The 13,808-nt window shown below is 44.8% G+C and overlaps 1 protein-coding gene across 6 annotated transcripts in view; it reads right to left on the bottom strand.

Annotated features, from left to right (window-relative positions):
- The window catches only part of pcnt (pericentrin), a 402,447-nt gene that overhangs the window by 274,394 nt on the left and 114,245 nt on the right, over positions 1 to 13,808 (bottom strand). The gene's annotated exons all lie outside the window — the stretch shown is intronic.

Here is a 13,808-nt window from a genome sequence, read left to right as displayed (position 1 = left end):
TAGAAGACCATCCAGATAAGAAAAATATAATAATGAATAGTCAGCATGGATTTCAAAAGGGAAAATCTTGCTTGACCAATCTTATTGAATTTTTGAGGAGGTAACAGAGAGTAGACAATGGTAATGCAGTATGTGTAATTTATCTAGATTATCAAAAGGCCTTCAATAAGGTGCCCCATAACAGACTAATGGATAAGGTCAGAGAATGTGGGGTCATATGACAAGTGGCAGAATGGATTGCCAGCTGGTTTCAAGACAGAGAACAAGGAGTGTGAGTAAAGGGTAGTAATTCAGAGTGGGAAAAGGTGGAAATTGGCGTTCCACGTGGACCACCAAGTGTAGGGACCACTGCTGTTCACAATTTACATTTACAATTTGGACCTTGAAATCAAAAACACACAACTTTTAAAATTGCAGGCGACACCAAGTTGGGGGAATAGACAATACGGAGGAAGACTGTAACAAATTACAGGAGGATGTTAATAAACTTGCAGAATGGACAAATAATTGGCAAATGAAGTGCAACACATATAAATCTGAGGTAGTACATTTTGGTAGAAAGAATAGGAAGGTTACTTGTTACTTGGAAGGTGCGAGTCTATGTGAACAAAGGGATCTCGGAATACAAATACACCAAATCACTAAAAGGTTGCACCACAAGTTAGCAAGACCATAAAAAGGCAAAACAAAACACTAGGCTTTGTTTCTAGAGGGATAGAATTGAAAATTAGGGCAGTCTTGCTAAACTTGTATCTAACCTTAGAGCACGCTTAAGAGTACTGCATGCAGTTGTGAGGTGCCACATTATGAAAAGGATACAGAAGCACTGGAGAGGATGCGCAGAAGACTTACAAGGTATAGGTATCAGGAAAGGATGAACAGGCTGGGTCTCTTTTCTCTTGAAAAAAGGCTGAGGGGCGACCTAATTAGAGGGCTTTAAAATTATGAAAAGTTTTACGATCCTACGAATTATGAGCAGGAGTAGGCCATTCGGCCCCTGTCAGCCTGCTCTGCTATTTCATAAGATCATGACTGATCTGATTGTGGTCTCAACCCCACTTTCCCGCCTACCCACGATACCCTTTGATTCCCTTGTTTGTCAAGAAATTATCTACCTCTACCTTAAAAATATTCAATGACCCTGTCTCCACTGCTCTCTGAGAAAGAATGTTCCAAAGACTCACAACTCTCGGAAAAAATTTCTCATCTCCGTCTTAAATGGGCGACCCCTTATTTTTAAATTGCGTGCCCTAGTTCTCATCTATCCTCCAAGAGGAAACATCCTTTCAGCATCCACCCTGTCAAGTCCCCTCAGGATCTTATATGTTTCAGTAAGATCACCTCTCATTCTTCTAAACTCCAATGAATACAGGCCTTTCTTCATAAGATAACTCCCCCCATCCCAGGTATCAGTCGAGTGAACCTTCTCTGAACTGCTTCTAACACATTTATATCTTTTCTTAAATTAGACCAAAACTGTACACGATACTCCAGAAGTGGTCTCACCAATACCCTATACAACTGTAGCAAAACATCCTTACTTTTATATTCCATTCCCCTTGCAATAAACAACATTCCTTATCACTTGCTGCATCTGCATACCAACCTTTTGTGATTCATATACCAGGACATCCAGATCTCTCTGTATCTCAGATGTCTGCAATCTCTCTCCATTTAAATAATATGCTGCTTTAGTATTCTTCCTGTCAAAGTAGCTAAGTCCACTCTTTCTCACATTATACTCCATTTGCCAAATTTTTACCCACTCACTAAAGCTATCTATATCCCTTTGTAGCCTCCTTATGTCCTCTTGACAACTTACTTTTCTACCTATCTTTGTGTCATCAGCAAATTTAGCAACCATACATTCAATCCCTTCATCTATGTCATTGATATAAATTGTAAATAGTTGAGGTCCCAGCACTGATCCCCGTGGCACTCCACTTGCCACATCTTGCCAACCAGAAAATGACCATTTATGCCTACTTTGTTTCCTTTAAGCTAACCAATCCTCTATCGATGCTAATATGTTCCCCCCAGCGCCATGGGCTCTTATTTTGCTTAGTAACTTTTAATGTGGTACTTTGTCAAATGCCTTCTGGAAATCGAAGTATAGCACATCCACAGGTTCCCCTTTACCAATGTTGTTGGTTACTTCCTCAAAGAACTCCAATAAATTAGTCAAACATGATTTCCCTTTCATAAAACCATGTTGACTCTGCCTGATTACATTGAGATTTTCTAAGTGCCCCACTATAACCTCCTTAATAATAGATTCTAGCATTTTCCCTATGCCAGATGTTAAGCTAACTGGCCTGTAGTTTCCTGCTTTCTGTCTCCCTTCCTTTCTTGAATAGAGGAGTCACATTTGTTATTTTCCAATCTGATGGGACCTTTCTGGAATCTAGGGAATTTTGGAAAATTAAAACCAATGCATATACTATCTCAGTTGCCACTCCTTTTAAGACCCTAGGATGACGTCCATCAGGACCTGGGGATTTATCAGCTTTTAGTTCTAATAATTTTCTCAGTACCCATTCCCTGGTGGTGGTAATTGTTTTAAGTTCCTCCCTTTCACCTCCTGATTCACAATTATTTCTGGGATGTTATTTGTATCCTCTACAGTGAAGACAGATGAAAAATATCTGTTTAGTTCATCCGCCATCTCCTTATTTCCCATTATTAACACCCCAGACTCACCCTCTAGAGGACCAACACTCACTTTACGTACTCTTTTCCTTTTTAAATACCTGATGAAACTCTTACTGTTTTTATATTTCTAGCTAGCTTTCTCTCATACTCTAATTCCTCCCTCCTTATTAACCTTTTAGTCATTCTTTGCTGTTCTTTATATTCTGTCCAATCTTGACTGACCACTCATCTTCACAGAATTATATGCCATTTCTTTCAATTTGATACTATTTTTAACTTCCTTAGTTAGCCACGGAGGAAGCATCCTTCCCTTCGAGTCTTTCTTTCTCACTGGAGTGGATCTTTTCTGAGTATCCTGAAATATCTCCTTAAATGTCTGCCACTGCATTTCTACTGACCTATCCCTTAACCTAACTTGCAAGTTTACTTTAGCCAGCTCTGCCTTCATACCCTCACACATGCCCTTATTTAAGTTTAAATTGGTAGCTAGGACGATGAGTTCACAGAACGTTTTGCGACAGTTTCTTGGAGCAGCATGTTCGAGAGCCAACCAGAGAGCAGGCTATACTAGATCTGGTACTAGTTCCGAAGAAGGGTCACTGACCCGAAACGTTAACTCTGCTTCTCTTTTCACAGATGCTGCCAGACCTGCTGAGTGGTTCCAGCATTTCTTGTTTTTATTTCAGATTTCCAGCATCCGCAGTATTTTGCTTTTATTTAAGTTTAAAACTCTAGTCTTAGACTTGCCCTTCTCTCCTTCACACTGAATGTGAAATACAATCATATTATGATCACTGCTACCTAGGGGCGCCTTAACTATGAGGCCATTAATTAATCCTGTTGCATTGCACAGTACCAGATCTAGTATAGCCTGCTCTCTGGTTGGCTCTAGAACATGCTGCTCCAAGAAACTGTCGCAAAACGCTCTGTGAACTCATCGTCCTAGCTACCAATCTGATTTGTCCAATGGAGATGTAGATTATAATTACCCATGGTTATCATCGTACCTTTCTCACAAACCCTCATTATTTCATCCTGTATACCCGGTCCTGCAGCGTGGTTACTGTTAGGGGGCCTATAAATCACTCCCACAAGTGACTTCCTACCTTTACTATTTCTCATCTCCACCCAAACTGATTCTACATTTTGATCTCCTGAACTGAGGTCATCTCCCTCTATTGTACCAATTTCATCCTTTTCCTAGCTTCCTTTCCTTTCTAGCCTTGAATATTCAGGTCCCAGTTTTTGTTATCTACAGCCATGTCTCTGTAATGCCTATTAGATCATACATATTTATTACTATTTGCACTGTCAATTAATCTGCTTTGTTATGAATGCTACGTGCATTCAGATACAGAGCCTTTAGTTCTGTATTTTTACTACTTTTGTAACCTCTACTCTTATCTGCTGGTGCACGCTAAGGTTTGGACACTCTGTCCCTTCCTTCCACAGTCTGATCATCATTTCCCTTACTGCTACCTTGCTCTGTTGCCTTGCCTTCTCTACTTCATTTATCACAACTCCTCAGTCCTGATCCCTCGCCCCCACTATTAAGTTTAAAGCCCTCTCTACCGCCCTAGTTATATGACCCGCTAGAACACTGGTCCCAGCATGGTTCAGGTGGAGACTGCCCCAACGGTACAGCTCCCGCTTTCCCCAATACTGGTGCCAGTGCCCCATGAATTGAAACCCATTTCTCCCACGCCAATCATTGAGCCACGCGTTTAACTCTCTAATCTTATTTACCTTTTGCCAATTTGCTCATGGCTCAGGTAATAATCCAGAGATTATTATCTTGGAAGTTCTGCTTTTTAATTTAAACCCTAGCTTCTCATACTCCCTCAGCAGAACCTCTTTCATAGTTCTACCTATCTCATTCATACCTATGCCACAACCACTGGATCCTCCCCTCCCACTGATAGTTCCTCTCCAGCCCAGAACAGATGCCCTGAACTTTGGCACTGGCCAGGCAACACAGCCACCTGGACTCTCACTCTCGCCTGCAGAGAACTGTGTCTATCCCCTTGACTATGCTACCCCCTACTACCTCTACAGTCCTATTAACTCCCCCCACTTTAATGGCTTCCTGTTCCATGGTGCCATGCTCAGCTCGCTCATCCACCTTGCAGCCCCCGCTTTCATCCATACAGGTTGCAGGGACCTTGAACCTGCTAGACAATTGCAAAGGCGGAGGCTCCTTCACTTTTATGCTCTGGGTCCCCATACCTGCCTCACTCGCAGTCACACCCTCCTGTCCCTGGACCAAATCAGAATACCCTATCCTAAGGGGTGTGACTGCCTCCTGGTACAGAGCGTCCAGTAACTTCCCCCTTCCCTGATGTGTCACAGTGTCTGCAGCTCGGCCTCCAGCTCAAAAACTCTGAGCCGAAGTTCCTGCAGCTGCAGACACTTACTGTAGATGTGTTTGCCCCGGATCACACTGGCATCCAGGAGCTCCCCCATCATTCAGCCGCATGTGGATACAGAGAGAATGTTTCCACTTATACGGAAGAGCGTAACTAGAGGCCAGCAATATAGGAGTCACCAAGAAATCCAATAGGGAATTCAGAAGAAACTTCTTTACCCGAGTGGTGAGAATGTGGAACCCACTACCACAGGAAGTGGTTGAAGTGAATACTGTAGATGCATTTAAGGGGAAGCGAAACAAGCATATGAGGTAGAAGGGATTAGAGGGTTACAATGATAGATTTAGGTGAGGAAAGATTGGAGAAGGCTCAAGTGGAGCATAAACGCTGGCGTGGAGCGATTGGGCCGACTGGTCAGTTTCTCTGCCATTTATCCTATGAAATGGTGAACCTTTATAAAACACTGGTTCGGCCTCAACTGGAGTATTGCGTCTAATTCTGGGTACCACAGTTTAGGGAGGATGTGAAGCATTGGCAAGGGTGCAGAGAAGATTTACAAAAACAGTTCCAAAGATGAGAGACTTCAGCTACAAGGATAGATTGAAGAAGCTAGGCTTGTTTTCCTTGAAAAGAAGGTTGAGGGGAGATTTGGTCGAGGTGTTCAAAATCATGAGGGTTCTGGACCGACTAGATAGGAAGAAACTATTCTCGCTGGCAGAAGGGTCAAGAACAAAAGGTGGTTGGTAAAAGAACCAGTGGCAAGTTGTTAGGATCAGGAATGCGCTGCCTGAGAGTCTGGGGGAGGCAGATTCAATTGTAGCTTTCAAGATAGACTTGATAATTATCTGAAAAGAAAAAATTTTCAGGGAGACAGCTGCAGGGAAAAGGAGGGGAAGTGGGTCTAGCTGAGTTGATCTTGCTGAGAGCCGGCATGCATATGACCGGCCGAATGGCCTCCTTCTGTGCTGTAAGCATTTTAGAATTCTATGATGAAGGAATAGCGATGTGTTCCTATGCAGCTACTGCCTTTACCCTTCGAGGTGGTAGAGGTCACGTACTTGGGAGATGCCGTTGAACAGCCTTGGCAAGTTACTTCACTGTATCTTCTAGAGTGTAGGCACTGAAACCATATTTCACCGGTGGTGGAGGGAGCGAATGTTTAAAAGTCATGCTACCTTTCAGTTCAAGGTTGAACATCATCCAGGTCGTTTTGTGTGCAGGCACGGACTGCTTCATTATCTGTGCAGCATTCACAGAACACAGAATATTACAGCGCAGTACAGGCCCTTCCGCCCTCGATGTTGCGCCGACCTGTGAAACCGTCTGACCTACACTATTCCATTTTCATCCATATGTCTATCCAATGACCACTTAAATGCCCTTAAAGTTGGCGAGTCTACTACTGTTGCAGGCAGGGCGTTCCACGCCCCTACTACTCTCTGTGTAAAGAAACTACCTCTGACATCTGTCCTATATCTATCACCCCTCAACTTAAAGCTATGTCCCCTCGTGTTTGCCATCACCATCCGAGGAAAAAGGCTCTCACTATTCACCCTGTCCAACCCTCTGATTATCTTATATGTCTCTATTAAGTCACCTCTTCTCCTCCTTCTCTCTGACGAAAACAACCTCAAGTCCCTCAGCCTTTCCTCGTAAGACCTTCCCTCCATACCAGGCAACATCCTAGTAAATCTCCTCTGCACCTTTTCCAAAGCTTCCACATCCTTCCTATAATGCGGTGACCAGAACTGCACGCAATACTCCAGGTGCGGCCGCACCAGAGTTCTGTACAGCTGCAGCATGACCTCGTGGCTCCTAAACTCGATCCCCCTACTAATAAAAGCTAACACACCATATGCCTTCTTAACAGCTCTATTAACCTGGGTGGCAACTTTCAGGGATTTATGTACCTGGACACCAAGATCTCTCTGCTCATCTACACTACCAAGAATCTTCCCATTAGCCCAGTATTCTGCATTCCTGTTACTCCTTCCGAAGTGAATCACCTCACACTTTTCCGCATTAAACTCCATTTGCCATCTCTCAGCCCAGCTCTGCAGCCTATCTATGTCCCTCTGTAACCTACAACATCCTTCGGCACTATCCACAACTCCACCGACCTTCGTGTCATCCGCAAATTTACTAACCCACCCTTCTACACCCTCATCCAGGTCATTTATAAAAATGACAAACAGCAGTGGCCCCAAAACAGATCCTTGCGGTACACCACTAAAAACTATACTCCAGGATGAACATTTACCATCAATCACCACCCTCTGTCTTCTTTCAGCTAGCCAATTTCTGATCCAAAGCACTAATTCACCTTCAATCCCATACTTCTGTATTTTCTGCAATAGCCTACCGTGGGGAACTTTATCAAACGCCTTACTGAAATCCATATAGACCACATCCACGGCTTTACCCTCATCCACCTGTTTGGTCACCTTGTCAAAAAACTCAATAAGGTTTGTGAGGCACGACCTACCCTTCACAAAACCGTGCTGACTATCTCTAATGAACTTATTCTTTTCAAGATGATTATAAATCCTATCTCTTATAACCTTTTCCAACATTTTACCCACAACCGAAGTAAGGCTCACAGGTCTATAATTACCAGGGCTGTCTCTACTCCCCTTCTTGAACAAGGGGACAACATTTGCTATCCTCCAGTCTTCCGGCACTATTCCTGTCGACAATGACGACATAAAAATCAAGGACAAAGGCTCTGCAATCTCCTCCCTGGCTTCCCAGAGAATCCTAGGATAAATCCCATCTGGCCCAGGGGACTTATCTATTTTCACATTTTCCAAAATTGCTAACACCTTCTCCTTGTGAACCTCAATCCCATCTAGCCTAGTAGTCTATATCTCAGTATTCTCCTCCACAACATTTTCTTTCTCTACTGTAAATACTGACGAAAAATATTCATTTAACACTTCCCCTATCTCCTCCGATTCCACACACAACTTCCCACTACTATCCTTGATTGGCCCTAACCTATCTCTGGTCATTCTTTTATTCCTGATATACCTATAGAAAGCCTTAGGGTTTTCCTTGATCCTATCCGCCAATGACTTCTCGTGTCCTCTCCTTGCTCTTCTTAGCTCTCCCTTTAGATCCTTCCTGGCTAGCTTGTAACTCTCAAGCGCCCTAACTGAGCCTTCACGTCTCATCCTAACATAAGCCTTCTTCTTCCTCTTGACAAGCTCTTCAACTTCTTTAGTAAACCACGGCTCCCTCGCTCGACAACTTCCTCCCTGCCTGACAGGTACATACTTATCAAGGACACGCAGTAGCTGCTCCTTGAATAAGCTCCACATTTCGATTGTGCCCATCCCCTGCAGTTTCCTTCCCCATCCTACGCATCCTAAATCTTGCCTAATCGCATCATAATTTCCTTTCCCCCAGCTATAATTCTTGCCCTGCTGTATATGCCTGTCCCTGCCCATCGCTAAGGTAAACCTAACCGAATTGTGATCACTATCACCAAAGTGCTCACCAACTTCTAAATCTAACACCTGGCCGGGTTCATTACTCAGTACCAAATCCAATGTGGCATCGCCCCTGGTTGGCCTGTCCACATACTGTGTCAGAAAACCCTCCTGCACACACTGGACAAAAACAGACCCATCTAAAGTACTCGAACTATAGTATTTCCAGTCAATATTTGGAAAGTTAAAGTCCCCCATAACCACTACCCTGTTACTCTCGCTCCTGTCAAGAATCATCTTTGCTATCCTTTCCTCTACATCTCTGGAACTATTTGGAGGTCTATAGAAAACTCCCAACAGGGTGACCTCTCCTCTCCTGTTTCTAACCTCGGCCCAGACTACCTCAGTAGACGAGTCCTCAAACGTCCTTTCTGCCGCTGTAATACTTTCCTTGATTAACAATGCCACAACCCCCCCTCTTTTACCATCTTCTCTGTTCTTAGTGAAACATCTAAATCCCGGAACCCGCAACATCCATCCCTGTCCCTGCTCTACCCATGTCTCCGAAATGGCCACAACATCGAGATCCCAGGTACCAACCCATGCTGCAAGCTCACCCACCTTATTCCGGATGCTCCTGGCGTTGAAGTAGACACATTTTAAACCAAGCTCTTGCTTGCCAGTGCCCTCTTGTGTCCTTATAACCTTATCCCTGACCTCACTACTCTCAACATCCTGAACACTGGAACTACAATTTAGGTTCCCATCCCCCTGCTGAATTAGTTTAAACCCCCCCGAAGAGCACTCGCAAATCTCCCCCCCAGGATATTGGTACCCCTCTGGTTCAGGTGAAGACCATCCTGTTTGTAGAGGTCCCACCTACCCCAGAAAGAGCCCCAATTATCCAGGAAACCAAAACCCTCCCTCCTACACCATCCCTGCAGCCACGTGTTCAACTCCTCTCTCTCCCTATTCCTCACTTAGCTAGCACGTGGCACCGGCAACAACCCAGAGATAACAACTCTGTTTGTTCTCGCTCTAAGCTTCCACCCTAGCTCCCTGAATTCAGTTCCATTCGCATTGCTATCATCAGCAAACACCCCACTTCAGACCTTACGATCGACAGACGGTCACTGATGAAGCAACTGAAGATGGTTGGGCCTCTGACACTACGCCGAGAAACTCCTGCAGCAGTGTCTTGGGCTGAAATGATTGGCCTTCAACAACCACAATGGTCTTCCTTTGTGCCATGACTCCAGCCAATGGAGAATCTTGCTGATTCCCATTGACTTCAACTTTACTAGGGCTTCTTTTCTCTATTGCAAACTGCCTTCTTAAACATTCTCTCCTGCCTCCTTCAGCTATACCTCCAACAGAGCTCATGGGTTACATTGCCACTATGATCGAGACCTTAATTCAGCTGCCTCTGCCACTTCCCAGTGGACCAAATCTCTTCCAAAGATCCTGCCCCTCCCCACCCCCCAAAACCTTGGACCTGAAATCACATCTTTGTCTCGCTTATTTCCCTTCATTCCCTCTCAGAGTTCATCTTGTCCATGAGACCCATCTCCTGCTCCCTCGACCCTATTCCCACTAAACTGCTGACCACTCAACTTCCCTTCCAGGTTCAAAAGCAAAATACTGCAGGTGCTGGAAATCTGCAATAATAATGCTGGGAATATTCAGCATGTCTGGCTGCTACTGTGGAGAGTGAAACAGAGTTAACGTTTCTGGTCATTAACCTTTCATCAGAGTTTCCCTTCCTAGTTCCCACGTTAGTTGATATCATTAACATTTCCCTCTCCTTCAAATCTGTCGGCATCACCCCTCTCAAAAAATCAACCGTCGACCCCCTCCATCTTTACAAACTATCACCCCATCTCCAACTTCCTATTCCTCTCCTTGAACATTTTGTCACCTCACAAATCTTTGCCCATCTTTTCCAAAACTTCATGCTTGAATCCTTCCAATCAGGTTTCTTCCCCTGCCACAGTACCAAAATGGCTCTTCGCGAAGTCACAAATGCCATCCCATGTAACTGTGACAGTGGGAAAGTATCCCTCCTTGTCCTGCCCGCAACTTTTGACACAGCTGACATCAACCTCCTCCAACATTTCTCCACCATTGTCCAACTGGGTGGGACTCAGTTTGCCTAGTTTCATTCTTATCTATCTAGTCAGAGCAAGGGAATCACCTGAAATTGTTTCTCTTCCCGCTCTGTTTCTTCTGGAGTCTACCAAGGCTCCCTCCTGTTTCTCATCTACACGCTACCCCTTGGCAACATCATCCAAAAAACACAGTGAACGACACTCAGCACTACCTCTTTCAACCCCTCCACTGTCTCCAAATTGTCTTATTGCTTGTCTGATATTCAGTACGAAATGAGCAGAAATTCCCTCCAACTAAAAAGCGGCAAAACTGAAGCCACTGTTTTCTGTGTCCTGCACAAATTCCCTTCCTTAGCCACCAACTCCATCCCTCTCCCTGGCAATTGTCAGAGGCTGAACCAGACTGTGCACAGCCTTGGTATTGTATTTGACTCTGAGATGAGCTTCTGACCACACATCCGCTCCATCACTATACCTGCCAACCTCCACCTCAGTAACGTTACCCGACTCCACCCCTCCTTCAGCTCATCTGCTGCTGCTACCCACATCCATGTTTCTGTTACATCTAGACTTGACTATTCCCATGCACTCCTAGCTGGTGTCCCATCTTCCATCCTTTACAAACTTAAGGTCATCCAAAATTCTGCTGCCCATATCCTAACTTGCACTAAGGCCTGCTCACCCATCATCCCTATGCTCGCCGACCTACAATGGCTCCCAGTTAAGCAATGCCTTGAATTTAAAATTAATATTTTCAAATCCTTCCATGGTCTCGTTCCTCCCTATCTCTAGCCTCCTCCAGTCCTATAACCCTCTGAGAAATCTGTGCTCCTCCAATTCTCGTCTCTTGAACATCCTCAATGTGCATCACTTCATCATTGGTGGCCGGGCCATCAGCTGCCAAGGCCTAAGCTACAGAATGCCCTAACTAAACATCTTCATTTCTCTACTTCTCGGTACTCCATTCAGACACTCCTTAAAACCAACCTATCTCTTGGACCAGGCTTGTAATCAGCAGCCTTGCTATCTCCTTATGCTGGCTGGTGTCAAATTTTATTGGTAACTCGCCCATGAAGTGCCTTAGGATGTTTTAAAGGTGCTGTGTAAAAATATATGTTGTTGTTGTTTTAGGGGTCTTCAAGAACACAGTCAAAGGCTGCTTTGATGTCAAGGGCAGTCACTCTCACCTCTGTTAAAAGGATTGTTAATTTATACACAAAGAAGAACAGATAAACATAGCATAGCTTAGGGTCCGCTGGAGATTGTTTGAACACCTGCTGACATCAGTTGTTTTCTGTGTTTGCTGACAACACAACCACTAGATGACACAGTACTGGCACATGAGCAAATGCAGCCTCGTTGACTGAAACGTTACTGCCTGTGATTCATAAAAAATTCATGAAAATGAACTGAACCCAAACCCCTTCACCCCTCAATGGACACGATCGTCATCTCCACACCCCCTCCCACCCCCAAAAGTATGCCGCTCCCTCCCGCAATCGCCACTTCTCTTCCCTGCTCACTCCCACGATCGCGCTCCCTCCTGCCGTTTCTCTCCCCTTTCCCATGCCTGTCTGCTCGCCGCCCCCTCCCGCCACTCGTTGCCCACATCGCCGCCGAAGCTGGGGGGGTGGGTGGTGGGGGGGGGAGTGGGGGATGGATGCGGGAGCGAGCAGCAAGGCAGGAAGCAAACTGTGAGCAGTCAGGAGTAGCAAAATGGAGCAGTGAGCAGTCAGGAGTGGAATGGAGCAGCGATTGCGGAATGAGTGGGAAAGAATGCAGCGATTGAGGCAGCAATCACAGGAGGGATTGGGGAAGATAAGCAGCGATCACAGCCATTGAGGGGTGAGATAACACTCGGACGTCATTATGTGGTGACATCGCTGCACTCATGCGTGGACTCATATTAGCAAATAGGCAAATGTTCAGACACACTGATGATGTCGGTGATCACTCTGCGCATGCTCTGCGTTGTCAGGAGACACTGTTTCTGCAATCAAGTTCAATGTCAATCAATTATGGGTTGCATTAGAGGAACCTATTGTTGACAAGCCACTGCCCAAGAGGTGTGGTTCAAAGTAAAAGACTTTTAAAGCTAAGCAGAAGTTAGAATTGAGGCGTCATTGCTCCAACTTTGCTTTATGTTTCCTGGCGGCCCTATCACACCTAGCGTTACGACTGCTCTTTACTTCACAGTTTCAAGCTTTGTTGCAGACTTGCAGGTTGTTTCTGAAACAGCTGAACAGACTACAAGAGAAAGCCATGCTACACTACTGGGGGTGGCGCAGTGGCTAGCACCGCAGCCTCACAGCTCCAGCGACCCGGGTTTGGTTCTGGGTACTGCCTGTGCGGGGTTTGCAAGTTCTCCCTGTGACTGCGTGGGTTTCCTCTGGGTGCTCCGGTTTCCTCCCACATGCCAAAGACGTGGGTTGATAGGTAAATTGGCCATTGTAAAAATTGCCCCTAGTGTAGGTAGGTGGTAGGAGAATTGAGGGAAGGTGGGGATGTGAGAGGGAAAATGGGATTAAATGTAGGATTGGTATAAATGGATGGTTAATGGTCAGCAAGGACTCGGTGGGCCGAAGGGCCTGTTTCGGTGCTGGATCTCTCTATGATTCTATGACTCTACTGTGTCCATCAAGATATTCAAAGAATTGACATCAAGCCTGAGCCAACCACGATTGATTCTGTTCTGATGAAAGTTCACAGACCTGAAACGTTAACTCTGTTCCTCGCTCCACAGATGCTGCTAGACCTGCTGAGTATTTCCAGCACTTCCTGTTATTATTAAAAATGTTGTTACAGGTTTAGCCTGAGACACTTGATTTCCAAAAGGTTACCTGTTTTGGGAATTTAGACGGTGCTGTTTTCTTGTTGTTGAAGCAATTCTAAACCGTGTCTGAACCCAAGATCTATTTGAATCTCATGTTGAAAATTTCTACACTATAATAAATGATTATTTCCTTAATAAAGCTATGGTTTATACCTGAATTTTTAGGGGCAAAAGGCCATTAAGTTAAAGATAAAATTAAACCTTGAGATAATATTTTTACGACTACAATTTTAAATCATTTTGCACCTCCCAGCCCTGCAACCTCTACCATCTAAGAAGAACAAGAGCAGCAAGAAGGGTACAGAGTCACCTCTAGGTGTGTTTTCCGAAGCACACAGTAACTTTCATTCACGTTAAGTCAAAAACCTGGAATACCATGCAGCACCATGAGCACAAAGACTACAGCAGTTCAAGGAGA

Source organism: Heterodontus francisci, chromosome 7 (genome assembly GCF_036365525.1).
Source record: "Heterodontus francisci isolate sHetFra1 chromosome 7, sHetFra1.hap1, whole genome shotgun sequence".
Taxonomy (NCBI): domain Eukaryota; kingdom Metazoa; phylum Chordata; class Chondrichthyes; order Heterodontiformes; family Heterodontidae; genus Heterodontus; species Heterodontus francisci.
This window is presented reverse-complemented; position numbering and strand designations above follow the sequence as displayed.